This window comes from Melozone crissalis, unplaced genomic scaffold, assembly GCF_028551555.1.
Source record: "Melozone crissalis strain CALT ecotype California unplaced genomic scaffold, PUWL_Pcris_2 ptg000081l_1, whole genome shotgun sequence".
Taxonomy (NCBI): Eukaryota; Metazoa; Chordata; class Aves; order Passeriformes; family Passerellidae; genus Melozone; species Melozone crissalis.
The window spans coordinates 5,335,879-5,357,611 of NW_026535858.1; the positions used below are offsets into that span (position 1 = coordinate 5,335,879).

Consider the following 21,733-nt stretch of genomic DNA (forward strand, 5'->3'; position numbering starts at 1 on the left):
CCAGAATTCCTCGTTCAAAAACCAATAACTTTTGATCTCCACTTGTCTCCTCTCAGTAACAATCTCTCCTCAGAGTTCCATAAATGCCTCTTGATATTCATTTCATATTTAAATACGATCTTGGCTGTTGTTTTCATTACCCAGCAACTTTCAAATGCAATCAGACAATTTCATTCTTACTTCATGGCCCGGAAAATAAACCTCACACATCATGCCAAGTCCCCAGCAGTTAGAATCCATGATTAAGTCTCTCAGTATTCAAAATACGTGATAATCTTCACCTTTTTTCCTATTTTCTGGCAAACAACATGTGCTCAGCATTTTTGGGGACTGCTGCTTGCCCAGAGCACAGATCTCACTCAGCTTAAGCTGCCTGCAAAAGTACCTCAGTTCCCATCCAGATTTCTGAATCTTGGTCCATTAAATTAACTCTGCAAAATATTTGAAATGTGCAAAGCTCTGCAGCTGACAGCAAACACCATGAAAGTGAAAACACAAGGAAATCACTGGCATTTTTCATAACTGACCTGTAATGGTTTTGCCATTTCAAATTACATCAGGAATGATTTCTTTCCACCAGCACAAATGGCAAAACAAGGTGCATTTCACTCAGAAATTGTTTTTCCAAGCATTTACAAAGGAGGATAAATCCCCCAAAAAAGGTTGTATCTCTGCAAACCAGCATGTGGGACCACTGAATTTCTGCTCTAACACCCATCAAGGAGCACCCAGGCTCTCTCCTTCCTCACCCAAGACACACCTCAGTTTGGCTGGATAACCTGACATTGCCCTTCACCTTTCCAACATGTCACAGCTGCTGATAAATTCTTCCTGAAAAATGATTTCATCCTTCCCGACAACCTGGCTTACACAGCACAGATCCTATAAAGGTCAGGACCTCGTTACAGATTTAGACACTCAGTTCCCACCCAAAAAACAGTTAATCTGATAAATTTAAAGGGTTGGAAACAAATCAATGGAGATTATGTTTTTCCCACAGCTCTGAAATCGACCTTAGCAGTCACAATTGTACTTTTAGCTCAAAAAAAAGGTTCAAAATGTTTTGCTATTCCTGTTTATATGGATTCATACAAGATGACTACAGCCTTTACACTGAATGTGGGAGACATTGAAGAGAGCACACAGTGGGGTGTGTCCACCTTCCCTTTCTGAAAGGAATTCAGATGGCAAAAAGCACCATGAGGAAATTGCAAGTAGAGAAGTAGAGGAAAGCAGAGAAAAGCTCCATTTCTCACCATGTTCTGTTCTGGCCATCAAGCCAACATCTGCCTCAAAAAGCAACAAAGCAACTGCCCCTTCTCTCTGGTTTCTTGAGTCACACTCCCTGCATTCAGGGCTTTCTATGGAAAGCCTCCCCCTTTCCCTGAATTACAGAAGAGTAAAGCCTGGAATTATCTTGGGTTATGGAAATACATGAAGTAATTCCCACACAGGAAGAAAGAGACATCCTTCACTTGCCATGATCACTTGCCTTGGATCCTGAACAGATTGGGCCTTATGTCAACGTTATCTTATTTCATGTACCCAAATGATTCTTTAATTTAATAAGAATTAAAACATTACCTAGGGAGAACAAGTACAGCAGGGGTGATATGGTTATGAAGGAATGCTTGCACACAAGTGGTAGAACCTTCTTTAGCTTTTACTTTTTAAAAATTTCAGATTGTCACAAATTTCAGATTTACACCTGCAGAGTTACAGTAAAAAAAAACAACAAAAAAACAAAACCAAAACAAAACAACAAAACCCAGAACAGCCCTGGAGCCATTTAGAAAGCGCTAATCCTGATCATTTTCCACCTAATGACTGTTTACTACACAGTCCTTTTAAATGCTTGGCAGCTGTCCAGATCTTCCTGCTTTTCCTTTCTCCCACACGTCCTGTCCTTCCTGCCAGCCATCTTGGGTGAGGACAAACCTCCGGAGGAGAAAGCTTTCTGCTGCCTTCTCAGCCTCTCAAAGCTCCACTCCCCGGGGAAATTCTGAGCCTTCTTTCACTTTCAAGGCAAAACTGAAATCTCTGAGTTTTCAAAGCCTCACCAAATGAGAGCATGGAGCAGGAAAATTAAAACCAACCAGAACACTTGGGTTTTTTCCAAGGATTTCAAAACCAACATTGGTTTTAAATGAAGTGGGACCAGTTCTGTAATTCTCTGACCCCTAGCAGGAACAGCTTTGAGCAGACCCACCCCAGCACTTGTTTCAAATGCCATTCACTGTCGCTTGGCATTCCAAGCTGGAACAATTATTTGTGGTCAGATGCTCTCCCTGCTCCTGACCAGCTGTGCTTTGATCTCCTCCTCGTGGCTCCCATGGATCTGGAGGAAGCCAAGCTCCCCTCCTTCCCAAAAATGCAGCGTAACAGTTCCTTGGGGAAAGTGCAGCCCCACTGCAGCTCCCAGACCTCACACAGGCCTGGGATGGGACCAGATGTCTCCTGGAGCCCTGACCACCATCCTGACCGTGGCTTCCACCCACACACCAGACTCCAGAAGCCCCGGTGAAAGTGAGGAATGAGATGGAACAGCACAGTGGGATTTTTAGCTGAAAGGATCAGGTCAGTGCTGTGTACCTTTTTGATGGAAACTGGGGTAAGACAGGACCTCAACACACAGATTTGAGTGAGGATCGTGGCTGCTCCAGAAGTAAAGCAAAAGCATAACCAATGAGCTACAATTAATATTTTAAATGAAATCAGTCCAGCCCATATTCAAATCAGGTCACCAGTAATTAAAGCATCCTTATTTGGAATGGCAAACCCAGAGAGCGCCCGGATCAGAGCATTTCTCAAAGAGAATATATTAATGGGAGTGTTTGGAAATGCATGATGCACTCGTAAGAGGCTTTAATATAAACCTCAGGATTACACTATGCCAGCTTTTCAATTATTACAGTCTCCATGAAAAGCCAGGCACTGGCAGCAAGAGGTTAAAGCAGACCTTGGAGCCTGGCTCTGCCCTTTCTGTTCCAGAGGATCCCACTGCTGGTTCCTATTTCTGCACCAGCTGAACAGAAGCACTGAAGGTGGGATTTGAAATAAAACATCTCTATTAGTGATGCCATCAATGCCAACACAACACACAAGGGGAAGCATCATAACTTCACCAGGGACAGCAGAATCAGCCTGTGTAATTTCTAGAATGATCTGCTTGGTTGGCTCCATCTTAACACTCACCACACCCCAACTCAGCCATTTTAGTTCCTGTATGGCTGGAGTTTGCTTTCCCTTCACGTGGCACTGCACAGCAGGCTCAGCTGTCTGGAGACCAGGGATCTCTCCCTGTAAAGCACATGCAAGTGAAGGATGGAGACAAAAAAAAAACCTGAGTGAGGCTGAGGGGAGGTGGTGAGCAGCAGAGCGAGGTAATGTGACTGAATAAGTAAAAATGCAGAATTTTTAGATTGTTCTTGTTCCAAACAGGCATCTCAGGAAAAGCTCCATGCTCTGGTTTACTCCAGAGGGTGATGATGAATGCAGGCTGTGTCTGTGCTGCTTTAACAGCAGCCCCAGAGAGAAATCTGCCATTCCCAAGCCATAGGAGTGGCCACTGGAGCCTGGTGTGCAGGGCAGGAGCAGCAGAGCTGAGCCGTTTCCATCAGAGCCTGGGAACCACCTGGACACACAAGTCCTGCTCCCCCCAAGCATCCCTCCTGCAGGCCCACCTGCCCTGGAGCCCCTCTGGGATCTCTGGACCTTGCAAATGTCCTTATTCTCCAAAACCAGGCATCCCCTGTGCAGAAGAGGGAGTAAAACCCAAATCACCACAACCCCAGCCATACATCCATGGCCACAGCCCCCAGCTCTGCTGCAAAAGGAATTTCCTTCTCTCCAACAGCAGCTCCCAGCACAGCAGGCTCTGTAACCCACAAGGACACAGGGCACTGCAGCAGCTTTGGAAAAACATCAAAAGAAAAGGTTACCTGCAAATCCCAGAGTTTATTTTTGCCCCACTGCAGTGCTGTTCCTTGCACTCCCCCAGCACTTCCAGCTCACACAGACTGGCACAACAGAGCAGAAAGGAAACCAAGTCCTTTTCAATATTCCTTTCTGACATTCCACCATCCTAATGCAAATTCCAGGCAAACAGAGCCTTTCCAGAGTAGCAGAAAACAAATAGAAAACAAGCTCTGGGCAATAGATCAACCTGCAGGATCCACTTTGGTGCTTGTCCACCTGCAAGTGCCTGAAGGACAATCCCTTCCCTCAGCTCTTCCACAGGAACTGCTGGGAAGGTGCTGGAGCTGTAAAATCCCTCTGGTCAACCACAACAAAAAGATATTTGTGCTGACCACCACATACTTATTTACCAAACACATGACAAAAACTAGCACCAAACATATGTTAGTTACCTGAGCCAGAAACATGAAGAGAAAAGTATTCCCCTGACCAGAAATTTCAATTTAATCTACCCAGCACAGCCTGTGGAAGGACAGACCCAAACAAGCCATATTTGACACAAATAGATTAGACAGATGGTGCAGTGTGGTATAAAGGGGATTTGTGCTTGCTTGACTTTGGCATGGCTGAATTACTTATTAATTGCAGATACACAAGAGTTGTACTGGGTATTTTACAAAGATTTAATGCCTATTAAAACTTCATACCATTCAAAGTTGCCATAGGTTCTGGACAACAACAGAGGGGTTGTTTGGCAGCTCAGTTCTGCTGCACACCCTGGGTGTAAGCAGCAAAAGGGCCAGTCCTGTGCTATTACAGAAGCTTTGAGCTATGTGTGAATTTAGGGAAATTGGCTGAAAGATGAATAGAAACCCTGATTTAAAATAAAACCTCTGAATTCCTGAAGGCTGCTGAAAATCACAAGGGAAGCACCTTCCTCTGTATTCCTCTGCTCCCTTCCCCAGTGGCTGCTGTTGGATTCTTCCAGGATCCTGGTGAAGCACAAGATTTAAAGAAGTTGTTGCAGGGAATACAGAGGGGGGTGAAAATCAAAACATTCGAGCCCGAGTTAATGCCAGGAGCCCTCACATATGGCAGGAACAGCAACACTGAACACTGATTTTAACCTGGCCATTTTCCCTAGAGCTTCTTATCCTTTGGGATCAGCATTTCTGGCACTGACTGACACCACCCCAGCCCCATCCAGCACTGGAATTCCACAGTCTGGAGCACGCTGAGATGGGGTGGGTTTGTTGTCCTGAGAGCTGCAGCACAGCAAGGCACCTCTCCAAGCTGGCCAAAGGCAGAACAAAGCAGGGTGTGGGTTCCAGGCAGGAGGGGGATCCGGAGAGCAGGAAATGACAGAGAGCCTCAGACATTCTGTGCGGAGCAAGGGCTGCCAGCTCCCACCTCCCCTCCGACACAGACCCGGCCAGGCACCAGGGCTGGCATTTCACAGGACAAAAATGACTCCTTACTCACAGCCTCCTCCAGGCCAGAGCAGGCATCCATGACCTCATCTCCCACCGGCACAAGGGGAGGGTCTGGCTCCTGTGGGGAGGTGTCAGTCAGGAGAAACCCAACCACAGACAAATTATCAGCTAAAATAGAACTGCCACTCTCAAGTGTCCGACAGGAGAGTGCAGGGGAATAAATAACCCAGCAAGGGGACAGGCTGTGGGTTTGGGGAAATGGATACTCACATTTTCACTTTACCTCGCTGATGTTAAACCTTCCCCTACTGATTTGTGACTCTGAGTGAGCACAAATAACACATTAATTAACCAGTTCTACTGAGGGGTACAAATTTAGCCTCACCATCACTCTTTTAGCAACAAAACTGGCAGAAAAATATCAAAAGCAACGTTTTACCCCCAAAGTAATTACTTCTGTAATTCTATAGGTTTCATTTGGGAAAAAAACAGCACTGAGAGCACAGAGCCAATTCCTTACCTGCAGCAAAATGCTGGAAGTTTCATTTTCACAGGTGTTGGACACCAAGAACTCCCATCAAAATTAATTTGGTCTCCAGTGCTCCAAGCCTGAGGCAAAACTCTGATCTCCCTCCTTTCATTATCCCAAACAGTCAGCCTAGAGCAGCTGTGTCTCTAGCAGGGATTTTGGGATACCTCACCCTGCCCAAGCTTTGGGAAGGCTCACAATGTCAGAGCAGGGAAAACAGAGTCACCATCTGCTCTGCAAGTCCAGGGAATACTCACAAAAACTTCAACCAAGAAACAAATCACACCCATCAGTACATTTATCTCAGTGCAAGTGAAACAGGAAAGTGGACACAGCACAAAACATCCTGGGAGGAGCCCTAAGGGCAGCAGGTGGTCACAGGGCTCTGCAGGAATTCTCTAGCCCCAGAATGCTGCTATAGGGCTTGGTCTGGCCTTTATTTTTCCCCATTTAGGGTTTTTTCCCCAGATCACAGGGCACGAGCCCACATCCTGCTCCCAGGAAGGCTCTCCCAGTCTGTGTCCTGGGAATTCTGGTCCCTACCTCAGCCCTCACTGCTTTACTCTGACAAATAAAGACATGGACACATTTGCCTGCAGGAATCCATGCCAAGATTTGGAGAAAAGAGGCTCTGAATCAGCAAAATTAGGGCCATGTTTGAAGCTCTGCAGGAATTACAGCTTGGATTTGCCTGCTCCTCGGGCAGATTTTCTTTCATCAAGACCAGCACAGCTCCCTCTCCTTCCTCCCACTTGGACCTGCTACTAAATTAATCAAGGATGGTTTATGAGCAAGTTGATGACAAGGGATCTGCAATTCAGCCCTGCTGAGAACTGCCAGCCCTAAGTCTGAACTTCTTTTTCATTCTCTTCCAGAGCAACGCTCAGCATTCCTCTTGACATAACTTTAAACTTTGCTCACCTTTCCAAATCTGGTCTGGATTTTGTCAATGAAAAATGAGCACTGAAGCCAAGGTCCCTTAAGATATTCCAGATACTTTTACTTTCATAGCCTCCAAAAGTTATCTGAGAAAACCCAACAGCTGGGAGTAGGCTGGCTGGTTCATGAGGACACTGTGATTTGAAAATGAAATTAACTGAATAACACTGAGGGAGACAAAAGATGTGGGGATGCCAGACAGAAAGGTGAAGGTGATACCTGGCAGGAAGCATCAGGATCACTGCCACCAGCAGGCAGTGCCATCACAGCCATGGAAATGCACAACCTGCACACCTGGACTTACCACTCACCCATCTTCTTTATCCATAACTCAAATGTAACAGAGGAAAATAAAATCTAACTTATTTGGGAGGCCTGGTAACCTCTGTTATCTCCTGTGCTCTGCCCAGGAAACAATGCCAGTGTGCAGAATTTCATCCCTGCAGGATGTTACTGAATTAAAATCATGCACTAACTGCTCACCCTAGCACCAATATGGTGTGAGATGTGTGTCAACATCTCTGCATGTAAAGTGGTTAATGGGACTCAGGTAAAGGCATGAGGGGGACCCTGGTGGCCTGCAGGACAGCTCCCTGCACAGCACACATGGACATTGCACCACCTCAGCATGGCCTTCCAAAGACAAACCACTCAGTTCTCCCCAGATTGCTAAAGCAGGGGGAACTAAAGCTCATTTGTGTGCAAATCTGAGCCAAGACAGCTGCCTTTGGGCTGACAACAGGCACAAGTGCCACACCTGAGGGACACATCAAATCTCAGGAATCCTGGCTCCACTTACAGCAACAGGTGACCTGGACAAAGGAAAAACCACTGGCTAATTGAGAGACCCTGACTGTGAGGTCTCTGCAGGACAAGGTGAGAGATGAGAATTGACTCCAAGCCCTCAGAAGCCTGATTGCTTATATTATGATATTATATTATTTCAAAAGAGATTATATACTAAAACTACTCTAAAGAAAGAGAAAGGAGACATCAGAAGGCTTAACAAGAATGAATAATAAAAACCTGTGACAGACCAGAGAGTCCAACACAGCTGGACTGGGATTGGTCATTAAGTAAAAACAATTCACATGGAACCAATCAAAGATGCACCTGCTGGTAAACAACCTCCTGATCACATTCTAAGCAATCAGGTAATTATTGCTTACATTTCTTTTCGGAGGTTTCTTAGATTGTCAGTAGAAAAATTCTGACAAAGGTATTTTTCAGAAAATATCATGGTGACACCAAAGGCCACTGCAAACCAGGGCTGGATCCTGGTGTGTGACCAGCCATGCCATGCCCTCTCCACAGGATGGGGTTTTTTTGGGAGGTGTTTCATCTGTGACTGAAATTTGCGCCCTTTTGGGTTCCCAAGATTTGGGCTTTGTGACCAGAACAGGGTGGCTGGGTGCCAGGAGAGGCAGGAGAGCACACAGGGACCTTCCCTTTCCTGGAGCAGCTCCTAAAGGAGGGCAGAGCTCCAGAGGCAGCTGCTGGGACACAAGGGGCAGCGTTAGGGTGCTGAAACGCTGCGATCCCAAAGTGATTCCAGACACAGCGACGACACGGAGATTTATTGAGCCCTTCCCTCGCTGCCAGCCTTCTGGCAGCACATGTCCCCACAGCCAAAATGGCATTCCTGCTGGGGGAAATCCAGGACAAGCCTGTTAGGCTATGGAAAATGCTGTCAGAGACAAAAAGCGTTCTGGTTTTGCCTTGTGGGATCCACCTGCTCCAGGATTCTCTCCCAGGAAGGCTCCAGCTGTGATGGATGATCATCAGAGGGGTTTCCAGCTGAACACAACTGGTTGAGCCCAGCTTAAGCTGATAAATGTTAGTGCTGGTCTCCTCCCGACAGAAAGGGAAAAAGGATCTCCTTTCCCTTGGAATATATAAGGCAAAGAGAGCAGCCCTGCCACCACTCACCTGGACCCTCAGGATTATATGGTCAAGTTATATTTTCCTTCACCCTTATTTTTGGCTAAACAGTGTTTGCTGAAAGCCTTCCTGGCCTTCATTTCCATGATAAAAGACGGGCATTGTTTGGTTCCCTCCTTGCCTTATAATATCATTAAGATGACTATCAAGCCACATGATAAATCCATTTTTCCCCATTAAATCTACAATGGTCATTTCTGTTTGCTAGTCCTTTATTTTACCCTAGAGGAAATTGTCTTTTCCAATATGCCTTTTGTTGATGGCAAATGGAAGGAAATTATTTTGCTGAAATGGTATTTTATTATTAAATTTTGCATCAGTTAATGCACAAGAGCATTGGAAGGGGGAGAAAAAAAACCCACCTGCCTTTCAATTTGTGCATTCTTGAAGCGTGTAGGCTGAGGATATCAGCACTTGGAGCACACACCCCAAGTTGCCAAGCCCTTGATCTTCCCACTGAGTTCAATCCTCAGGATGCTCCCACCCTTGTAAGTGGCCTCCCAAAGGCAATTAGTGGCTTGCTGCAATTTGCAGTGCTCCTGCCACAGGCACAGAGCCCACAGGCTGTACCCACAGCCCTGGGAGAGAGGCAGGGCTGCCTCACACCCTCTGCCAGCTGCTCCCCAAATCCCTGTCTGGCAGCCATCAGGATCACAGCCTTGTTCTGATGAAACACTCAATGCAGTTTGCTACTTAAATCCTGGTTTTTCCTCTCACTTTGCTTCCTCTCGTGTTTTCTCCATTTCATTTTGGCCACTCCTCAGTTTCTTTTGATCCACTTCCTGCTAGTTTCTCTCTCCCACCCACTTGTCCTCTGTGTTCAACAACAACAGCAGATGAGGGGTGAAGAAACAGGGGTGAAGAAGCCTCAGCTCAACTCCCACACAGCTCCAGCCTCGGGACTGAGCCTTTGACTCGTTCAATATTCAACTCCTCAGCTGAGAATAAGGAAAGGATTTCTCTGTTCACAGCTATTTTTAACACTGCAGAGAAGGTTTAATATTTGAATATCAGAATTGTAATAGCATTTGCAAGAGGAATGGCCTATTTTTAGCAAAGCACTGGCTTTATGGATGCCTCACAATCACAGCACCGTAATAGGGAGAGGCCACCAAAGAGGAGGCTGTGACACAGCTCTGGGCAAAGGTTTGTTCTTCCCATGCCATTTTGAGTTCTGCTTGGAAACAGAGCTGGGGACACTGACCATAGTCTCCAGCAGAAACCACCATGCACAAAGTACAAAATTCCTAATTATGAAAGCTTTCCATCATTCAGCTGCTAAACCCAGCCAGGTGTCACAGCTAAAACCAGAGCTGGGGGGTCAGCACACACACACACACACACACACACACACACACACACACACACACAACATCCTTTCTTCCCCATCCCTCAGCAGGCCTTGAAATTAAAAGCCATTAAAAAAACCTACGTCCCAAACTCCCAGCTAAAATTAACCATAGGCTTGTACAAAAATTCCATCAGCTGCATTTCTTCTGGCCTTTGCTGGGTTTCTGTTTGCTGCAACACTCAAATTACAAAGCTTCCTCCCCCTTGTTGTTGACACCACAACACAGCCCCTGGCCTTCCTTCTAAACCCAGCAACTCAGGAACAACCCAACAAGGATTGTTTGGATTCCCCCCACCACAAAATGCAACTTTTAAACAACACACTTCCAAACACAATGCTAATCCCATTCCAATCCATCCCCTCCAACACCACGGAGGATCCCCTGGCTCCCATGGCCACTACCTGCCAACATCAGGAACAGGTAGAACAAAATAACTCCATGCCAACAGAGCCAGGAAAATTCCTCCTTGTCCCTGAGGAGACCTGGGTTCTCTAGCAATAAATCTAGGAAAATGTGCCAAGTGCCAGTCACCAAACACAGGGGCACAACATTTCCCCAAACATGTCACTCCTGGGAACTTCCTCATCAGTCCCTGCAGGAGAAACCCAAACCCCAGGCAAGGATGGCATGGTCATTCCACTGACAGAGGAGCTGTTAACAGTACTTCACATCATCATCATCATCATCATCATTATTATTATTATTATTATTATTATTATTATTATTATCTGCAGTTAATTTGGAGCCTCCCATCATAACACCCTGATTCCCAAACCACCACCCCAGGGAACAGGAAGTTCTCTATGGCAAGTTATACCCAAGGCTTCTCTGAGGGGTAGCAAAGGGTTTTCCAGGTGATTCTTGGGGAACTTGGGGATTCCCTGAGGTGCAATATTCAAGGACCAAGTATCAGCACAAAACCCATGAGCACCTGGAGGCAGAACCCAGCATCCATCCAGCCTCTGATTCCTGACACACCCTGAGGTCCAACTATTAACTCTACAAGGCCACCACTGACCATGTCCCCAAGTGCCACATCCACACAGCTTTTAAATCCCTCCAGGGCACCTGTGCCAGGGCTGGACAACCCTTTCCATGGAGAATTTTTCTCTAATATCCAACCTAAACCTCTCCTGGTACAAACTGAGGTGGTTTTCCCTCTGCAGAGACATGTGCAGGCAGCAGGTGATGTCAGTCAAATGGGCAAGTTTTTAAAAGGAACAAAGATTTATTTCTCCTGATGACAGCCCAAATGGGAAATCTCCTTAAATTTTAACTTAATCAAGGAAGGAAATTATGTACCAAACATTCCAGTCTGCTACTGAACACTGAGACCAATTCAGAGAAAGAGGAATGGAGTGGTATATTCTAATTGCACAGGTAATTTCAGTGCTTTGTGTTTGGGGAAAACAAGATTATCATTTGGAACACTGAGACAAGAGACTTGGTCATTTGCAAGGCATAAAGCAAATTCAAAACCTGCTTTGTTGCTCTGGTAATATTTGCATAATAGTTATTTATATGTATGATGAGTGGAGCACAGTTTCAGGACAGTTAGGCAAGGTGAGTTGCCCTGCTCTTTAATCCTCTAATAACATGCTTGCGATGCAATTTGGGAATTCATTCCCCTCTGATGGAGCAGCTGTGCTGCTGCATGGTGACCATTTCTCAATGCTTATTCCCATCAAATTGCACTGGTTTGATCAATCCACAAAGCATTAAGAGTGCATACAAGGATAATTTTGTGCCTTGTTTTATGTATCTGCATGTTCTCTTTTAGATATGATGGCCAAGCTACTAAACACCAGCAAGGGGCTGCATTTATCCCAAAATACACATAAAATTCTAGTGCTAAGTCTGCCACGGGCGCCGATCTAATCGAGTTGGCTGAAAATTAATTTCAGGCTCAGGGTTCTTCCATGGCTCCCTGGATTCCTGCCACAGCTTATGACAACCAGAAGTTAAAACTGCAAACAGCTGTCCTCCTGTTAGAGGCACTCTGGAATAACATGGATGCTGTGCTCAGAACACTGCCCTAAAGGTGACGCGGGGGTTCATCGCCCCGTGCCAGGAATCCGAGGAACTCTGGGACTCTCTGAACTCTGCAGCAGCTCTGCTGTGCCACTGCAACCCCCAGTGATTCATGTTATTTTCTGCTGGTCAGCAGCAGCTGTAGAAACATCCCTCATTGCTCCGCCTCAGCCTGGAATGCCCATGTGCTCCTCACCTGTCAGCCCTGCTGCAGCCAACACACCATTTGTCTTCACTGGGCTGCTTCCCCACTCCTTCAGAGGAAAATCCTACAAAGCCTCCAAAGTCCTGCTTTGCCTCAGTGAATATGCAAGCAGGCATCTCCAGATCCCACTCCAGCCCTGCAGCTGATCTTTGCTGCACTTGCTGCAGCAGCATAATCTCACTCGGGATTTACTACCTGATTAGGATTGCTCAGATTAAAAACACAGCTAGATAAGAGCTGTGTGCTCCCTGTCACCTGCCCACGGAGAGGGAGCACCACCCCCGACTCCGACATTTTGGGACCTTGTCACTTGTTTTACAATCTTCACATTTCTAAAATGGTTGTGAAACATGACTGAGCAATAAAAAATTATCACACATATAGGCTGGGCTCAAGGATCTCAAAGATCTTTTCCAACCTAGTTAATTCTGTAATTCTGAGATGTTCTTGTGCATGTTTCTCTATGAAAAGGATTTAAAACCTCAAGTCCCAGACTGTGATGGTGTAAATGGACACACCAGTGATGTAGTTGTGTAACTTGGCACAAGTGGGGATTCAGATACTTCATTCTCAAGCTTCACAGAGCAAGAAGAATAACAGTACTGCAAAGAAAATGAGCATGGAAGGTCCTGTTTTTCTTACTAAACAGTGAAGAAGCAGTTTTGAGCCTCATTTCTAAGCTGGCAGATAGCACAGACCATTACTGCACCATGGGGACTCGTCTGGGGAAAATATCTGTACTTCTTTGTGGTATATGTTTAATGCAAAGTCACCTTATTCTTGTTTGTATAGCATACAATGAGAATAGATCTCTAAAAATAACCTACTTCCCCCCTCTTCCAGCTCCTCATGGCAGTTTCACTTATTATTAGCCATTATTCACATCTCTTACATAAACTGCAATTTCTGGAAATTTTTATGCCTCCTGGTACAAAACCTGAAAGTGCGCAAGGCTGGAGAAGGCAGAGCTCAGTGAAACTCCATTGCATTGCAGGTTTTACCTCTCTTTCCCTCTTACCTGGGTTTGATGTCATCGTGTCCCTCCCTGGAGCAGCAATAAAGCTCCTTTACACACCAGGGCGCTGGGAAGCTGCAAAGCTGGATCAGGGGGGCACCTGGGGTCAGGGAATCCCCCGGGGGCACAGGGTGGGGCTGCTGTGCATCCTCTTCCCAGCCAACCTCAGAGCACAACCACAGCACCCCACTGCATCCTGAGGGCCACAGCTTCCCCTTTTTGAGGTGCAGGGAGCAGAGCCTGGCAGCTGTGGCTGAGTGAGTGTCCTCTCCATGGAGAACCTCAGTAGCACAGGGGATGTGACCCCGCTCTGCTCCCAGCACAATCCCTGTGGATCCGATTCCTGGGGCCAGGGAAGGCAGTCCTGCTCCAGGCCTGTTGGGAGTCACACCTCGAGGGGCTCAGGAGCTGAAGTGACACCAGGCTGGCAGTGCACACCAAAAGCTGGGGGATATTTTCCACAAATGACCTCTAATCCATTTGCCTTTCCAAGAGTGCAGCTCATCCTCAAATCTGCAGGCACCAAGGGGTCACGACTTACAGCACTCCAGACTTTTATGATTCCGTGACAATCCCACTTCTATTTTCCCTTTCACAGAGCTCTTTGTGCAGGTCCCTGCAGCAGGGCAGACACACTTCCATGGAATGGTTGTTTGGATCCATTCTTTCCTCAGGCAGCCTCTCACCAGGGCTAAACAACCACCTGCTGACTCAGGATCACCCAACCTTGCTCCCAACCCAGCTGCCCCCGCACTTTCCTCACACTATCCCATTTAGCAGCCAACTCATCCTCTTTCTGTAAGAAACTAATTCAGGCACCCCAGGTTTAATGTTTAACTGGCTTATGCTAACCACTAAAGCTGCACAATCAGATTCTTCCCTCGACAAATTTGACACGGGGCCGAAAATCAAATTTGCTTCTTTTTCCCCTTAAACAAAACCATCTACGGTCTGCAGTGGTAAACCACTGCTCATTTGAATATCCAAACACTGGCTGTTTGCATCCAGGGGCTGGTGCCAAATGCCTGTCACCCACAGCCAGCCCAAGCACGTCTGAGGCCGCTGAACTTATTCATCTCTGCCCTGATACTTCCAGACTGTTCAAGGAGAATTTGAAGAGGCTCCTACTGACCTACACTGAGGTAAAACCCATCTCATTTCTCATTCAGGTGATGATGAAGATGATACCAATGGCTTTTCCTGGGCTGGGACTTGTGTGCTTTCACCACAGCTTTTTCCCTCTTACCTGCAGCCAAAGATTTAAGAGGGACATGACTGCTCTCAAAATGTAAATGGAATATATTACCAGAAAAACCCGCCCGAATCCTCAGTCAATAATCCATTTTTAGGAAAGAATTTGTGCGAAAATGAGGTAAGTGATAACTTTGCAGATCTCCTGTTATCCACAGTGCTATTTTAGGGAGAGTGTGACTGCATTGGGCTTGTCGCAGAGTCCTGCTTCCAATCTCCTGGCAGCTCCCCAGCACATTCCAGTATTTAACGCACAAGGCTCGTTGGGATGCAGTCCCACTTATCTCCCAGACACATTGACTAAGACTTTCCCACATAAACTGACCCACCCTTTAGTAGCAAGAGGTCACTCAGTACAATCAGCCTTCAAATGAGGAAAACAATCAGGAAAAGCTTCTCTGATGCCAAAAACACCAACAGAATAAAACACAACAGGCTCCAGTGTTTGTTCTATGAAAACTTGAAAAGTGCAAGGCAGATTTTTTGACTTGTGATAATCAGTGTAGCCCCACCAAAGTCAGCCAGATTTCTTTCAGCCTCCTAAAGGCATCTAAAATTGCTATAAGAATAGATTACTCTAAATAAAGGTTGAAAATAAAAAGGTAGCAATTAATCGATTCCTCTTTTACTATCTATGATGAAACTGCAGAGAGTTATTCATGGCATTGTGCTCCAAAAAAGGTCACAATATTTTACATTACAAAAAAAGAAACAGCTGTTATCTTTATCCCATATGGATCCTATATGACAAAGAATTCCTGTTAACTTGTAGAGAACTCTCCTGACTCCTTCACTGCATGATCCAGGCTCTAGCAAAGGGTGATCTACTGGATGATCCTCCTGTATCAAACACCCAGACTTCTTTCAGGCAGATCTAGGCCCAAAGCCCCTTTCCAAAAATTAACTCCAAGCTGCATTCCAGTGTTGCTATAAATGCGTGTGCCACTGGCACCCCAGAGCCATGAGCCATCCACCCCATCTGCAGGGAGTGGTGCAGAAGACCCTGAAACATTTTCATTAAATATTTGCTCACTAAGAGAAAAGTCAGTGAAAGCCCTTGACAAGAAAAATCTCACCATTGGTTTAGCTACTGACAAAAGCCAACACCTGGAATGTCCAAATCCAAAACCTCTGAACGTTCAAATAAATGTATCTATGTTAAATTAGTTCACATACAGCAGGCAGCAACTTTTCCCTTCCAAGCCAAAAAAACAGAGGAGCTGCTTGCTATAATTAGCTGGAGCATTTGTGGTGTCTAGGCACTAAGCAAAATTGATTTAATGAGTGGGAAAAATCAGCTTTTGGTCCTGGTGCACAACCCCAGAGTGATCAGCTCCACTGTACCCCGGGTTCTGCCCACGCTGCCAGAGCTCACCATGCACAGTTTCCATGCCCTTGCAAACACAAGGCTCCCTTTTATCATGCAAGAACCAAAAGCAGATACCCATGTCATTCTGTAATAAATCAATCCACAGAGCAATAGGATTAATTCAGAACAAAAGGCAGGAACTTACAAAACCAAAAGCTGCGGATCTGGATTACTGCTGGATGGCAGGAAATCCCCACAACTCCTTTAGAAGACCTTGACCACGTTCTTGGTCAAGGGTCTGAATCCCACAGCAAAAACTAAAGGCTTCCCAATGAAGACTGTAGGTCTGTCTTGGGAAAAATGTCTGCCAGGCATAAAGTGGGTAATCAGTATAACCTTAAAATGTCAGAGCCTGGCGTGGAGAGGAACCTCTGCGTCACCTCGGAGCACCTCCCACCCAGGCCGGCCACTGACGCCTCCAAGGAAGGGGGAAAATGGAAAATCCAGCTCCACAGTTTTGGGGTGGGGCATGATCCTCCCTGATCTCTGCAGGCACCACTGCAGCCCTGGCCAGGAGATGTTAGCACAGGCATGACCTCAATGCGATGCTGCTTTCCAAAACCTCAAGGCAAGCCGAAAAAACAAAGGCCAGAACTAAAGGTGTCTGAAGGAAGGGTCACAACAGCCACTCCAGCACTTCCTACGGGGAGACTGAACACATGAAGCATAAATGCTTTATTCATTAAGTTGGCTACTTCAAACCCATTAAGCCCGTGGCAGTCTCTCATGTGGGTAGTGGAGCACGGCTGGGTGGCTCCAGGTCTACATCTCTTCCTCTCTGGTCACATCCTAAATCTGGGTCTGCAGCTACATCTCTTCCCAGACCCCACATTTCATGCAGAGCAGCAGCTGCCCATTCCAGAGATCATTCCACGTTGTATTGAGACATGATTAACAAAAGCAAACCCAGTGGTCAGAGCAATCAAACTGAGCTGTCAGTCAATCCCTGTTCCTGTCTTAAAAATAAAATACAAACACTTTGTTTTTCAAGGCAAGCTTCTCTGATGATTTGCATCTGTGTTTCCTATTCTCACAGAGAAGGAGAAACTGTTTCCTCTGGTACACAGCTCTGGACACGTGAGCAAAACCCGAGATGAAATCCAGGAACATCATTCCTGAACATTTCACAGGTCACAGACAAATTGCTCAGCAGGTCTGGCTACTTCTCCCAAAAAGGGAACAGCCTATGTTTGGAAAACCAGTCAACAGAAAAACCGCTAAATCTGGAACATTTACCTGTGAACAGTTTGGTGGCAGAGTATTTTTAGCTCTCAGGACAGAGTGTTAATGGCACACCTCTCCTGTTCCAAGGGCATGGGCATGACCAGCAAGGCTATTCCCAGTATCCAACAGGTGTGGGTCAGCATCTGCTGCCACCAGGGCTCCACATGCAGTGCCTCTTCTGTTCAGTCCCCACTGCCCTCTCGACATCAGGGGCTGCTGAACAAATCAAACCAACTCACCATTTCTTTTTAAAGTTCTAACACTCAGCACTTTGTGGAATAAAAGTGGCTGCACAGCGGTGTAAATGTGTTCCTCTGGTGGCAGTGGTGACACACCAAAGGGGTTTCTGGTAAGCTAAAACACACATGCATCTTAAAAACAAATACAAGTTTGTGCAATGTAGTAGGAGAGTAAATACATGAAACAATCAAATAATATATTAAGAGAATAGCTGAAAAGTTAAAAGACATGACAAAGTAAGAACACCCTGAAATTATCACTGTTCAATGAGAAAAAACCTCACAGAGAAGATGATGAGAAAAATGTTAACAGTGATGAAAAACAATAGCTCAATGTAATCCTCAACCTTAATCTGTCCTTGGGCATAGGGAGATGTACACAATCCCCAAGTACAACATTTATACATTGGTGCATACCTTTCAATAATCACATACATTTCACTGCAAGCAGAAATAACACTTCCAGACACAGCTCCCCCAGCCATAAAATCTGTTATGAACTCAACCCTCACCTAACAACACACATCAAAGCTTTTTTCCATCCGAAACTGGCCTTTTTTAATGAGGAATGGACAGTAAAAAATGTGTCTGGGATTAACAATACATGAAAAAGAAATAAAGTTGGACAAAAGAGAAAAAACCTGCCTGTTTAAATATATATAGAATTGATCTATGTCACTCTGATCAAGCTGTTGAATAAGTTGGGGTCTACTGGGCATAAGAAGAATTCTTATGTCTTTCTTTTCTTAAAAAAAAACATGTAATCTCTCTGAAACCCTTTTTTCATTACAGGAAAAGCTTCCAAAGGTCCAGCTGCAACTGCTGCAACATTGTATTCATGTTCATTAGAAAAACAAATTCACAGCAGATCATTTTAAGAGTAATAATAAAAGGCTGACAAACGAAAACCACATGTGGGTGGGGGGAAAGAACCCAGCAGTGGGGGAAGCAGGCTCCAAGCCAGGCTCTGCAGGACACGGATCCCAATGGATCACACTCCCCTCGGTGTGGAGCTGCAGCTCCAACCCTTGCGTCTCCACACAAGCGGTATCTGCTCAGAACAATCCAACAGGAGATGGTTTCTCAGGTTTAAAGCAAGAGAAGGCAACTGGATTTTCACATTTCACACCTCTAGGCCAGATTCCTGCTGGTTTCACTTGGGAAAATTGCCACGAGCCTCGGCAGAGGTAAGGGTCCAACGTGCTGGCAACCTCCCCAGCTCCATCAGCTGGGAACAGGAGCGGCCCAGAGCAGGAGCTGATATGCCAGGAAAGCCCTTATGGCTCCACAGGGCTCCTACCATGGAGCACAGGCCTGCTCTCATCAGGAGTTTCCAGGCAGCACGGGAAAAGCCTGCACTGCTCTCCTGCACAAGCTCAGCTGAGCCAGAGACATCCAAGGGCAGCCAGTGGCTCCTTGCCCTGACAGGTCACCTGTCTGGCCCCTGGGGTTCCAACACTTCCAGAAGTATTCCCAGACCCTAGGGAAAGGGCAATCAGGAAGCCTGTAGCCACAGACACCAGCCTGGGCAGGATTTAGTAGCTGACTCATGGCTAATGGGCAATGATAAACTGTTGTACTGGTTGTTCACTTGTGCCCAGATCAGATGACTAAGGAATTTAGGTGCCTATAGAGATTAACAGTCTAAATAACTTTTGCAGTCTGACCCTTAAACATCTGCCTAAACAGACTTTCTCCTCTGTGTTCCATGAAAGATGCCCATGCACCCCTTGCTAACAAAACACAATTATTTTGCACGCAATCCAACTACAAATATTTCATCCTGTAACTGACCCACATGAAAAATAAATCCTTAGTCAGGTGACGTAATGCAAACGAGCAACCCAGGCCCATCCAATAAAGGGGGCTGAGCTGATTCCATTTTACAGATGATGAAGGAAAAAGAAAACATCTTTCATAAAATGGTTTGTACTCCCACTCCCCAGGGGCTCCTGGAGCAGCACACAGCAGTATCCTGGGCTCCATATATGCAGCAAGAGGGTTTTGCCCCTCTCTGCCCCACTCCTGTGTGCAGGCAGGGCTCAGTGACACACAGCAGCTCCAGAAGCTGCAGGATCTGTGCCACCACCGAGATGAAACAGCATCTCTAACGCTTTTTGCCACATGGCTGCTGCAAGCTCCTATTTATCCCAAAATGCTGCATCCTGCTTTAGTGAGTGTCATTTGCTGCACTTAACCTGCATTACAGAAAAACCCAAAGCGGGTTCTGTTCCAGAACCTGACCTCCTGATTCCACATTCATAATTCCACGCTTATGTTCCTGAAGTAACAAAATATACATGAAGTAACAAAATATTCCCTATTTTACTGCCTCTTCAGCACTAGTTGTGACACATGAGCCAGCCCTTCATCCCTCCTCACAGCACTACAACCACTGCTAAGTCATGGAGGCATCACTACAGCCATTTCAGTTCTCCCCAGAAAGACAGAGGGGAAAAAACCGCAAAAAAACGCTAAAGGATAAGAACAAATCTTTAAAAATCACATCCCGCTGCCATCACCCACCTTCTCAGCCCTTTATCCCATTCCATTTTCACTCCTGTCTCTCTCTCCAGAGCCTTCTGAGCATATGCAAGCCCTTCCTCCAGCGGAGCTTTCCTGCAATGGCCTGAGGAGCCGGAGCCTCCCCTGACATTTCCACACGGCTGCTATCTCTCGGAATAAATTCCTCTCCCTGCCCTGCCTCTCCAGCCCCGGCTCCGGGGAGCATTGTTCCCCAAGATGCCTGTCAGCACGATGCCGGGCTGCGGGAATTCCAGCCCTTTTCCCAAACTGTTCAATAATCGGGTTTCATAATGCTGGTATCCTGTCAATAAAGGTCGAAGGATGAGCCGAACGCTCCGGATCTTGACAGCTTCTGTTTATTCCCTCTCCCTGCAATCCTGATCTGGAACATTTAGCATTTATACCTATGGACAATGAGAAGCACAACGTAGAAACACAGATCACTACTCACCTTTAAACGAGAACGCAATTTCATTCACGATTAAGACATCAACATCACAAATTCAGCGCTCACTCTAGCTCTGTATCATCACTCCAAAAGGAAAAACATCAGCTACTGAATGAAACGTCAGCCCCGGTTGCCATGAACAAGGGTTTTTCAGAGCTGCTGCAGTCTCACAGTCTCTAGCACAAGTCTGCCATTTTTTTTTTTTTGTTAAATCAGGCCTGTACCCACCTAACAGCCAGAGCCAGCCCCGAGACAACCGAGCCCAGCCCACGCGTTGTGCCGCTGACTGCGGGCACCGCGGCACCCGGCGATGGCCGCGCCCGGACCGCAGCCCCGCAGCCGGAGCCCGCGGGGTCAGCGCGGCGCTCCCGCACACAAAGCCCGGCAGCGGGCCCGGCTGACAGCGCCGCGACCCCCGCGCCGCCCCCCGCGCCCCGCCCCGGCCAAGAAAAATAAAGGAGGAATTACATCCGTCTAGCAAGGAATACCGCAGGAGCAGCAGCCGAGCCGGGCTCTCCGCACCGCACCGCGCGGGGCGTGCGGCTGCGCGGCGGAGGCGGCACCGCGGGCGGGGAGGGGAGGGAGGGAAAGGGGCGGCGGCCGCCGCTGCCCCCGGGGACGGGCCGGGGCCGCCGCAGGGCAGGGCAGGGTAGGGCGGGGCGGGGCGGCTCTGACAGCGCCGAGCCCGCTCCGCGCCGATCGGGGCTGCGGAGAGGCTGCGGGCGCCGCCCGCGCTGCGCACACGCACCCGGGAAGAGGGGCCGCCCCCATCCCCGCTCCCCAATCCCGGCCGTACCTCGGCCCTGCCCGCGCTGTGCGGAGGGAGCGCGGTACCCGCAGCCCCGCTGCGTGAGCCCCGAGCCCCGCCCGGCGCGGAGCGGAGCGGGGACAGCGCGGGGGGCGGGGACAGCGCGGGAGGAGCCCCCGCCCCGCGCCCCGGCCCTGCGGCGGCCCTGCGGCGCGGGGGGCTCGGCTCGGCACGGCTCGGCTCGGCTCGGCACGGCCCGCAGCGCATCCTCACCTGCTGCTGCTCCTGCCGCTGCTGCTGGTGCTGCTCGGGCCTGCCCTGTGCTCACGCCAGGTCTTCCCCCTCCGCCGGCCCTCGCTCGCAGCCCTCCGTGGGTGTTATCCAGCCACTCCCGGCTCCCCTTCCCTTCTCTTACATTTATTTGGTTATTGGGTCTCTCCAGCCTCCTTGCTCCTCCTCCTCTGACACTCTCTCCTATCGCAAAGACAATATTGGCTCGCCCCCAGCATCCATTTCCTCTAGTGCTGCTCTCCCTCCCGCTGCTCTGTCATTCCTAGTGGAAACC

At 47.5% G+C, this 21,733-nt stretch overlaps 1 protein-coding gene across 5 annotated transcripts in view; it reads right to left on the reverse strand.

Annotated features, from left to right (window-relative positions):
• Nucleotides 1-21,567, reverse strand: part of SPTBN1 (spectrin beta, non-erythrocytic 1) — a 115,977-nt gene extending 94,410 nt beyond the window's left edge. For 2 of the 5 annotated variants that reach the window (XM_054290578.1, XM_054290574.1), the window contains exon 1: nucleotides 20,889-20,985. The gene's annotated coding sequence lies outside the window, so the exon portion shown is untranslated. Of the gene's footprint in view, nucleotides 1-20,423; nucleotides 20,554-20,888; nucleotides 20,986-21,216; nucleotides 21,303-21,441 lie in introns of those variants that run through there. The other 3 variants (XM_054290575.1, XM_054290576.1, XM_054290577.1) reach the window with 3 other exon arrangements.
• Nucleotides 21,568-21,733: the final 166 nt, after the last annotated feature.